Source organism: Adiantum capillus-veneris, chromosome 28, assembly GCF_014529385.1.
Source record: "Adiantum capillus-veneris isolate H3 chromosome 28, ASM1452938v2, whole genome shotgun sequence".
NCBI classification, from domain to species: Eukaryota; Viridiplantae; Streptophyta; class Polypodiopsida; order Polypodiales; family Pteridaceae; genus Adiantum; species Adiantum capillus-veneris.
This window is the reverse complement of record NC_140958.1, coordinates 123,682,261-123,692,516: the sequence shown is the minus strand read 5'-3', so window position 1 is coordinate 123,692,516 and position 10,256 is coordinate 123,682,261. Positions and strand designations below refer to the sequence as shown.

Below are 10,256 nucleotides of genomic sequence, written 5' to 3'. Positions count from 1 at the left end.
GTTTAGGTCATCAAAATCTAGATCTATGGTGTGATGGGCGTATATATCAAATTGAACCTTGCTTATTATCAACTCCTAGTTTTCAAAATTAACATCTCTTTTATAATCTGTTGGAGATGGAGCAAAAGGTCTTTATGGTTATTGTTGCCATTTGTTGGAGGCATCAAAGCAGGTAATTGCTTAGAATAAAAAATTGATTGAAGAAAATTCTATTTCAATTCAAAATCATCACTTGAGAAATCAAAAGGTCAATTCTCTCATTGAGACTATATCTGAGCTGGAGAGAGATTTGAAAAAATATTGTATAAAGAATACTTCTTTGGGATTGAGACAAAGATGTCGAACGGTTTCTAATATTGAAACATTAAAAGTTGGAGGTGGTGGACTTAAGAGAAGAACTAGAGCCAAAGAGTAAGTAAAGTTTACTTTATTTTGTTTCTTTTGCAAGCTTTAACAAAATGTTTAGTTAATTTCTTTGTTTCTCTTACATATCATGCTTCATGTGCACTGTTTGACTTTGTAGGGACATGATGCATCCCAAAAAAGAAAATATTAATCCAATCATGGCACATAAATCGTATTCTTTTTTGATCTCATCATCTATTGCTCATTAGCTTATTGATTCTTCCAAATTAAAGAAGGCGAAATAGAATATTATTAATGAGTTCATCAATGAAGCAGAGGTAGTACTTCAAACATACAAAAGGTCATTGATGATAGTGGTATAAGTAGAATGGGCTACTCACATATCTTTAAAGAGGTGAAAAATAAATTGAAAGATAACAAAATCTCTTCATCTGTATTGCCTACCCCTGCTAGTATGAAAAAGTCTAGAAAAATGACGTACTCAAAAGTTGTAGTCTTTTTGGGTCCTCTACACATCGAAGGAGACTTTTGTACAAACAAAAGAGTGGTGCACTTCAACAAGTTCAACAATATATTTTTTGATTTGGAGAACCTTCAACAAGAAATTGTCCATTTTTATCAAATCACACCTAAGAACTAAACAACAAACTTATTTTTGTTGATCAAGCTCGATGAATGTGAAATGCTCAAGCATAAAAATAATGAACGTGTGACACTCACACACATGAATCGAGCACCTACAAAACAATTTTTTGCCCATAGAAATTGTTGTAATGGAATTTGCCTATTCAATTTGAGAGTAGCGGAATTTAATGAGAGTACTTTCAAGAAATGATTTTGTGAGCATAGCGGGTTGACATAATTGAAGATAGCAACATAATCATAGCAATTAGTTAACTTGGCATAGACAATACTTTTGCAAGAGAGAGAATTTAGAGAACATGACAACAGTTGAGGACCAGATTTATGTGGAGCCGGTCCCCCCTCCAATAGGCATTTGTATTATGATTTCTCCCATAAAGAGAGACTTGTTACAATACATTCTTTGTGTTCCTTGTGACTTAGGTGAAGCAATGAAGATGGAAAGCTTCATGCATCATCATCATAGCATAACCTAAACTTGAAGAAAGCTTTAACTATACCAAGCCTCAGTCCCAAGACCTCAAACACCTTCGAAGGTGGAGAGAGCTAGCAGGGAATGAAGGTAGGGAAGAGGAAGAAGAAACATTTCATACGAGAAAGAGCTAGTTCCTCACTTATCATAACTCTTGTGCTAGCATACATAATAGCATAGTAATGAAGAAGAAATAGATGGCAAGCTCAAGCATTGAAGCATGGATCTTGGATGGATTTGCACTCCATAGCCAAGAGTGTTGGTGTAGGCTCTCAACCTCTACTTGCCTGGAGAAAGAGAGGAAGCTCTTGCCTTTTGCATAGTACACAATGAGAGTTTTTGTGAGTGTGTGTGGGTGAGTATACCCCCTAAGCACCCCCCTAGCTTGCTTGGGTCGACCCCCCCTTGTAGCTCATGCTTGAAGCTCATTGGACCTCTCCATGCCTAGCCAATCACAAGAAGAAGCCATTACAAGCAACATGGATAGCCTTGGGACAAGTGTCCCCCTTTCCCCTTTGAGAGAGAGGACTTGATAAATGCAAAATAAATTAATTAAATATCCTTTATTATCATTGGACCCCTTGGGTGGCCAACCAATACGTTTCAGGCACACCATGAGGGCAACATGAGGAGGAACTTGACAAGTGTCCTTGCTGCCTCTTCAAGCTGGGGCTTCCCTTGTGTGTGTGTGTGTGTGTGTGTTCTCTCTCATCCCCCCCCCCCCCCCTTGTAGGCTCGCCCCCCCTCCTTGTAGGGATCTTTTTGACTTTGGATGAGCAAGCCCCTTAGTCATCAAGCATGACTAAGCACTTGAAGTAGGGGGTGTTCCCACAAGCATCTCAGGCAAGCTTCTCAAGGCACCTCAAGCACCTTAATCATGCACCAAGTCAAGCACCTCAATCATGGAGCCAATCAAGCACCTCAAGCATCTAAATCAAGCACCTGAAGCATGACAAGCACCTCAAGCAGGACAAGCACCTCAAGCACGACAAGCACCTCGAGTTTTGGCTGGGTTCCCACCTCAAGCTCAGCCCTAGTTTACCTAAGGTCAAAGGACTTTTACACACATCATTGGAGGTCTTGAATGAATCTAACCCTAAGGTCTTATGCTCCATTGGTTAGCCTTGCTCTTGATAGACCATCTCCCATTTGGGCCCCTTTACTATTGGCCCCGTGTTGAGATAGATCTATAAGCACATATCTATATCTTAACACTTGTTCCCGTTTATTCTCCCACATTAAGTGATCAATTAAATATGAGAAAATCATTTGGGTTGGTTAGATATTAGATTTTATGACATTACCTCTCTCTTGAAATCATAGTCGTCCTCGACTATGAGGTAGAAGAGATAAAGCCTTAGTCATTAGTCAATCGTACTTAGCGGGTAGAGGATCCCTTTTTTACCCTACGACATCTTTCCGAGATGGATGACTAATCCATTTGGTGCTTGGGAGACATAGCTGCCGCAAGCATGTCTGCTCTTTAGTCCATTTCATTCGTAAGATTGGCTATCTCACTTTGGCCATCCGTTTGTGGGTGATAGGCCGAAGAGAAATTCAATCTTGTTCCTAGATTTTCAAAGAGACCTTTCCAGAAATTACTGGTCATTCTAGGATCTCTATCTGACACGATGGATGTGGGTAATCCATGGTGCTTGGAAATCTGAGATATGAAGAGAGTTTCCATTTGATGTGCCTTAATAGTCTTTTTGACAGGAATAAAATGTGCTTGCTTGCTAAACCTGTCGACTATTGTCCATATTCTTGTATTCCCATGGATAGACTTGGGTAATCCAAAGATGAAATCCATGGATATACTCTCCCATGGAGAATTTGGAATAGGCAATGGCTGGAGTAATCCAGGTTGCTTCCCTCTATCATACTTGGTCTTTTGGCATACTACACATTTTGAAACATACTCTTGTATGTCCACTTTCATGGTAGGCCAGTAGAAATACGTATCTACTCCTCGGAGAGTAGGTTGAATACCTCTATGCCCTGCATATGGAGGAGCATGGGATTCATACATAACCTTCTCACGAAGGGAATGGGTAACACATAGCCTATTGCCGTGGAGAAGATAACCATCCTGCAAGGTGAATGGTTCCTCTTTCTTCCCCTAAGCAAGGGCTGACATTATGTCTCTAAAGTCAGGGTCAGTAGCATACTCATCTATCATAGAGGATAGATCATTGTGAGTAGCTATAGACACCACATTAACTTTTGGTCGTCGTGAAAGTGCATCAGCAACTTGATTGTGTTTACCAGCTATGTGAGCAATATGGAAATTAAATTGCGAAAGAAAATTTGCCCACCTCATTTGTTTGTCGGAAAGCTTGGTTTGCGTCATGAAATACTTCAGACTTTGGTGGTCGGTTCGTAGGATAAATGGAGTCCCCAATAGGTAGTGCTTCCATGTGTCTAGGGCATGTAGAACAGCTAAAAGCTCTTTCTCATAAATGCCCAAGACTCGTTCATCACTATTGAGCCTTCGGCTCTCATATGCTATGGCATGCCCTTCTTGAAGCAAAACCGCTCCAAGGCAATCACCACATGCATCACATTGGACCTCAAATGGCTTTGAGAGATCTGGAAGCACGGGGACTGGTTGGGAAGTAAGCTTCTCTTTGAGTTTTTCAAAAGCATTTTGCTCCTTAGCAGTCCATACAAACTTAACGTTCTTCTTTGTTAAGTCGTGTAGTGGTCCTGCTACTTGAGAGAATTTTGCTATGAAGCGTCTATAGTATGCACACATCAATAAAGCTTCTTAGCTCATGTAGATTCCTTGGGTTAGGCCATGATTTTATTACCTCTAACTTTGATGGATCCATACGAATACCATCGTGAGGGATAATATGACCTAGATATTGAATCTCTTGAAGGAAGAATTCACTTTTCTTTTGGTTGAGAAAAAGTTTGTTCTCCCTCAAGGCTTGAAAAATCACTTGGAGATGTTGCTTATGTTCCTCCAAAGACTTGGAGTAGATGATGATATCATCAAAGAACACTCCAATGAATTTACGATAGGGTCTAAAAATTTTCTCCATGAGACGATTGAAAGTAGCTGGTGCATTAGTCAAGCCAAAAGGCATGACTAGATATTCATAAAGACCAAATGTTGTGCAAAACGCGGTCTTTAGGATATCTTCATCCACTATCCTTATTTGATGATAGCCACTCTTAAGGTCAATCCTACTGAAGTAGGTAGAGCCTTGTAGCTTATCAAACAGATCTTCTACACGAGGCACGGGAAATCTATTTTTGATAGTGATATGGTTTAGTGCTCGATAGTCCACACACATATGGTATGTACAATCTTTCTTTTGCACTAAAAGGACTGGAGAACAAAAGGGAGAGGAACTAGGCCTCACCATCCCTTTGTCTACCAATTCCTGTACTTGCCTCATAATCTCCTCTTGTTGAGCTTGTGAGACTCGATAAGGAGGTTTGTTAGGCAGTGAGCTTCCTGGAAGGAGCTCAATACGATGGTCATCATCCCCTCGTTTTGGAGGTAGGTCCATAGGGATATCATCGATGAACACATCTTGGAATCCTTTTAGAAAAGTAGACAAGTCTAACTCTTCTTGATTCCTATCATTTTCATTTGATGAAACATTATTAGCTTTTAGAGACTCTTTGACATAAATCATGTACGCAGAAACTGAGCTCTTCATTGATTTATCAAAAGAAAGAGGATTTACAAGTGGAATAGTGCGACCACGCTCACTAGCATCTATATACATGTTCTTTCCCCTGTAGGTGAAGTAAATTCTCCTTTCAGGGAACTTCATGTTGGCAGCCATGCGATCAAACCATGGTGCCCCTAGGATAACATCCTGATGTTGGAGAGGAGAGATGAAGAAGTCTTCTTTGTCGACATAGCTTTGGACATGAAGCCTCAACTTCCCAATCAAGGGAGTAACGGAGGCTTGTTGTCCCTTGAAATCTGAATCAGCTGTTACTATATCTCCCATCTCAAAAGCTTGAATGCCCAAATTGGTGGCCAACTCTATTGATATGAAGTTAAGAGTAGGGCCTGGGTCAAACAAGATGAAGGCATCATGCTCTCTTACCTTTCCCCACGCATAGGAAAGTGATGATCTTTTGCAATGAGCATCCTCTTTTGGAGCTTCGATGGTGGAAGCCCTAGGAGTCTCATTGCGAGTATTCTTCTTGGGGCAAGAACGATAGCCATGTCCTTGCTCCCCACACTTGAAACACTTATGGTCCTTGCGAAAAGCTTCAAGCTCTTCAGGAGAGAGTTTGTTTTTACCTTTGTAAACTCCCTTCTCCTTGGACCGATTGTTGTTGTTGTTATTGTTGTTGTTGGAAGTGCCTTGGGAATTATTTTGAGCATTGGATTTCCCCTTTGCATAATTTTTATCTTTGTTTTCCATGGGCTTGACATTACGTCTAGCCCCTTGATGGAAATTGATGCGTGAAGCAACCATGGTGTGGTGGATCACTTCGGTAATAGTACCGGGCCGTTGAGAGTTGATGTATTCGGCCATATCTTCAGGTAATCCCGCACAAAATTGCTGTCTTTGCTCGGCAAAGTCTATCTTATGAAAGACAGTAGCTTTGAGATGTAAATCCCAAAACTTGTCTACATACTTGTTGATAGACTCATGAGAGAGAAGCTTCAAGCCGCGCCATTCGGTAAGAACTTTATCTTTAGTATCACTTGGAAGAAATTTCTTCATGATGGAAACTCGTAGAGTTTTCCATGTCTTTGGGGCTTCTCCATTGCCACGAAGGCTAGCCCACCATTGACGAGCTGATTTTTGGAAGTGCATAGCTACATGGCGTAGCTTGGAGGACTCTGTGAAGCCCTCATCCCCAAAGGCCGCATCAAATTGCTGGATGAAGGACAACACTTTGTCGGTAGCACCAAAGGTGCCATCATAGGTGAGAAAAGAGATACTCTTTCCTCCCTCCTTGAACTTCTTTAGCTTTTGTGACCTTCACCATGCACGAAATGATTTGTGATGTCCTCCCCTCTTGTATTCTCTAGGAGAATAGCCATAGCTTTCATCGGAAGAGGAGGAAGGTGAAGAGGGTGACCTCTTCCTAGCCCTTTTCTTCCTTTGTTTCCTCTCTTGCCTTTCAAAGTGATGAGGAGAAGGACTATGGGTTGCTCTTTTCCTCTTGGGAGGAGTAGTTGATCGTCTAGACCGCCATCTTCGTGGAGCCACATCTTCAGAAGAACTTAGACTGTGATTGCTTTCTTTCTCTTTGGATTCCTCCTCTCGAATGGGAGAGAGTCTTCTTTTGGGGGTCTCTTCAAGAGGCCTCCTAAGCTCTCTCTCCTCTGGGAGAGGAAGGGAAATTCCATAAGCACGAAGTTGTTGCGTAACTTCGGCTTGCAAAACAGGGTTGCCCATAGCTTGTTGCAACCTAGTGACGAGATAATTCACAAACATGGGAGCATCATCATTAGCACCTTCATGTGCAAAATCAAAGCTATCAATGTTCATTCTACTCTCTTGATTATTGTCAGCCATGTTAACAAAATTTATTTTTATACTTAGTGTATGCTTTGGCAATACAAAACCTTAGTTGCCACTCCTCTTAGCCTTTGAAAATCGGCTCTTAAGTATCTACACCCAAGGCTCAAAGTGGTTAACTATAGAGAGTAGAGAAGTAGGTCTAACATAGCAGAGTTGCCAAGGGCTAGCTCCTTTCGGACTTCTTATGGCTCAATAATGGTAAAGCTGTAGGCAAGTCTAAAATGACTCCATTATTAAGTCCAAAGCTCCCGAGGTGTGCACCATCCCCCACATATTGGGCTTAACAAAACCAATATTAGATCCCAGTTGCACTTACTCTATTATAATTAACAACATCAACCATTTATAGGCTACTTAAGGACCTCTCTTCTTAAGCAAGAAAAGAGAAACCAAATGCTCTGATACCAATGTAATGGAATTTGCCTATTCAATTTGAGAGTAGCGGAATTTAATGAGAGTACTTTCAAGAAATGATTTTGTGAGCATAGCGGGTTGACATAATTGAAGATAGCAACATAATCATAGCAATTAGTTAACTTGGCATAGACAATACTTTTGCAAGAGAGAGAATTTAGAGAACATGACAACAGTTGAGGACCAGATTTATGTGGAGCCGGTCCCCCCTCCAATAGGCATTTGTATTATGATTTCTCCCATAAAGAGAGACTTGTTACAATACATTCTTTGTGTTCCTTGTGACCTAGGTGAAGCAATGAAGATGGAAAGCTTCATGCATCATCATCATAGCATAACCTAAACTTGAAGAAAGCTTTAACTATACCAAGCCTCAGTCCCAAGACCTCAAACACCTTCGAAGGTGGAGAGAGCTAGCAGGGAATGAGGGTAGGGAAGAGGAAGAAGAAACATTTCATACGAGAAAGAGCTAGATCCTCACTTATCATAACTCTTGTGCTAGCATACATAATAGCATAGTAATGAAGAAGAAATAGATGGCAATCTCAAGCATTGAAGCATGGCTCTTGGATGGATTTGCACTCCATAGCCAAGAGTGTTGGTGTAGGCTCTCAACCTCTACTTGCCTGGAGAAAGAGAGGGAGCTCTTGCCTTTTGCATAGTACACAATGAGAGTGTTTGTGAGTGTGTGTGGGTGAGTATACCCCCTAATCACCCCCCTAGCTTGCTTGGGTCGACCCCCCCTTGTAGCTCATGCTTGAAGCTCATTGGACCCCTCCAGGCCTAGCCAATCACAAGAAGAAGCCATTACAAGCAACAGGGATAGCCTTGGGACAAGTGTCCCCCTTTCCCCTTTGAGAGAGAGGACTTGATAAATGCAAAATAAATTAATTAAATATCCTTTATTATCATTGGACCCCTTGGGTGGCCAACCAATAGGTTTCAGGCACACCATGAGGGCAACATGAGGAGGAACTTGACAAGTGTCCTTGCTGCCTCTTCAAGCTGGGGCTTCCCTTGTGTGTGTGTGTGTGTGTGTGTTCTCTCTTATCCCCCCCCCCTTGTAGGCTCGCCCCCCCTCCTTGTAGGGATATTTTTGACTTTGGATGAGCAAGCCCCTTAGTCATCAAGCATGACTAAGCACTTGAAGTAGGGGGTGTTCCCACAAGCATCTCAGGCAAGCTTCTCAAGGCACCTCAAGCACCTTAATCATGCACCAAAACAAGCACCTCAAGCATGGAGACAGTCAAGAACCTCAAGCATCTTAATCAAGAACCTCAAGCATGACAAGCACCTCAAGCAGGACAAGCACCTCAAGCACGACAAGCACCTCGAGTTTGGACCGGGTTCCCACCTCAAGCTCAGCCCTAGCTTACCTAAGGTCAAAGGACTTTTACACACATTATTGGAGGTCTTGAATGAATCTAACCCTAAGGTCTTATGCTCCATTGGTTAGCCTTGCTCTTGATAGACCATCTCCCATTTGGGCCCCTTTACTATTGGCCCCGTGTTGAGATAGATCTATAAGCACATATCTATATCTTAACACTTGTTCCCGTTTATTCTCCCACATTAAGTGATCAATTTAATATGAGAAAATCATTTGGGTTGGTTAGATATTAGATTTTATGACATTGTAGCCCAGATAAAGACAAGGAGAGATATTTCAGTGTACAATTAGAAAATCACATTTGGTGGCTTGGATTATTTGAGGTAAAATGCCAAGTGATATTTTTCTTATTAAAACATTGCAGATTATCACACTTTTAAAACCTTAAGAGTGATTGTGATTGATGTTTATCGCAGGTTGATAAAAGGAAGATCGTGATATTTTATACTGGGCTTTTCATCAAACCCAAGTACCAACAATCATTCAAAAACAAACAACAAGAAAACTTTTACAAGTGAAGGGTGTTGGCAGTTTTTTTGTTGAGTGGCACATCGTAGGTGATCTCAAAACATTGAAATGCATGTATAGAATCTCGAAGGGTGCTCTTTCAAGGTCTCCTTGTTTATATTGTATACAATCAGTAGATTATTTAAATCAACGAAGCCAATTACAAAAACCTACAAGGGATCCTGAAGATTCAAACTTCAAACTTGTCATAAGTATTCCACTATCACATGTACATGTTTGTACATTACATGCATTGTGAAAAATTTTAGAGAAAATAATGTCCGTGTATATCCAATTTGCAAGGAAGCTCAAACCTGAAAAGGCTTCAAAAGAAGGTATTCGAAAAATCAAAGAAGTCCTTTCTAGCATAGAACTTCATGGAGGTCATGTCAGAATCACAAAATTCTCTAAAGGTCAACAACATCACATCAAGTTCCGACAAAACCATCAATTGGTGGTGTTAAAGCAGGAAGGTTTCTATCAAACCATGGAAAGGTTTGAAACTTGTGGAAAAGTCACATTATCAAGAACGAGGAGCTTATTTTTTCCATACACAACATGGGGGTGGAGCTACTAGAGCCAACACTGACAAAGAGGTTTTTTTTTTTGCTTTTATAGAAGTATTATTCTTAAAAAACAAGCTCTCAAAAGAAAGATGACAAGCACAAGCAATCAAAATATTGCAGCAAACTCAAAGATGAAAATGCTGGAAGAGTTCTAATGCACAACAAAAGTTAGATTCATGGTGACTAAATAGAACTAGAGATAGTAAAGTTTGGGTTCTTAATGATCAAACATCAAAAAGTTACAATGTAAGTATGTGAGCTACACACTTCCACTTGATAATTTCTAAATAAATTTATTGAGTCCTTTCATGTCTTCCTCTTCTTCCAAAGCTCCCTTTGATGTATTTTCTTGGTCTTGAAACCTTTCAAACTCACAGTGTTGTAGCAAA

At 40.7% G+C, this 10,256-nt stretch overlaps 1 pseudogene; it reads left to right on the top strand.

Moving 5' to 3' along the window:
• The first annotated feature begins 527 nt into the window (after positions 1-527).
• Positions 528-10,022, top strand: LOC147421233 (uncharacterized; annotated as a pseudogene).
• Positions 10,023-10,256: the final 234 nt, after the last annotated feature.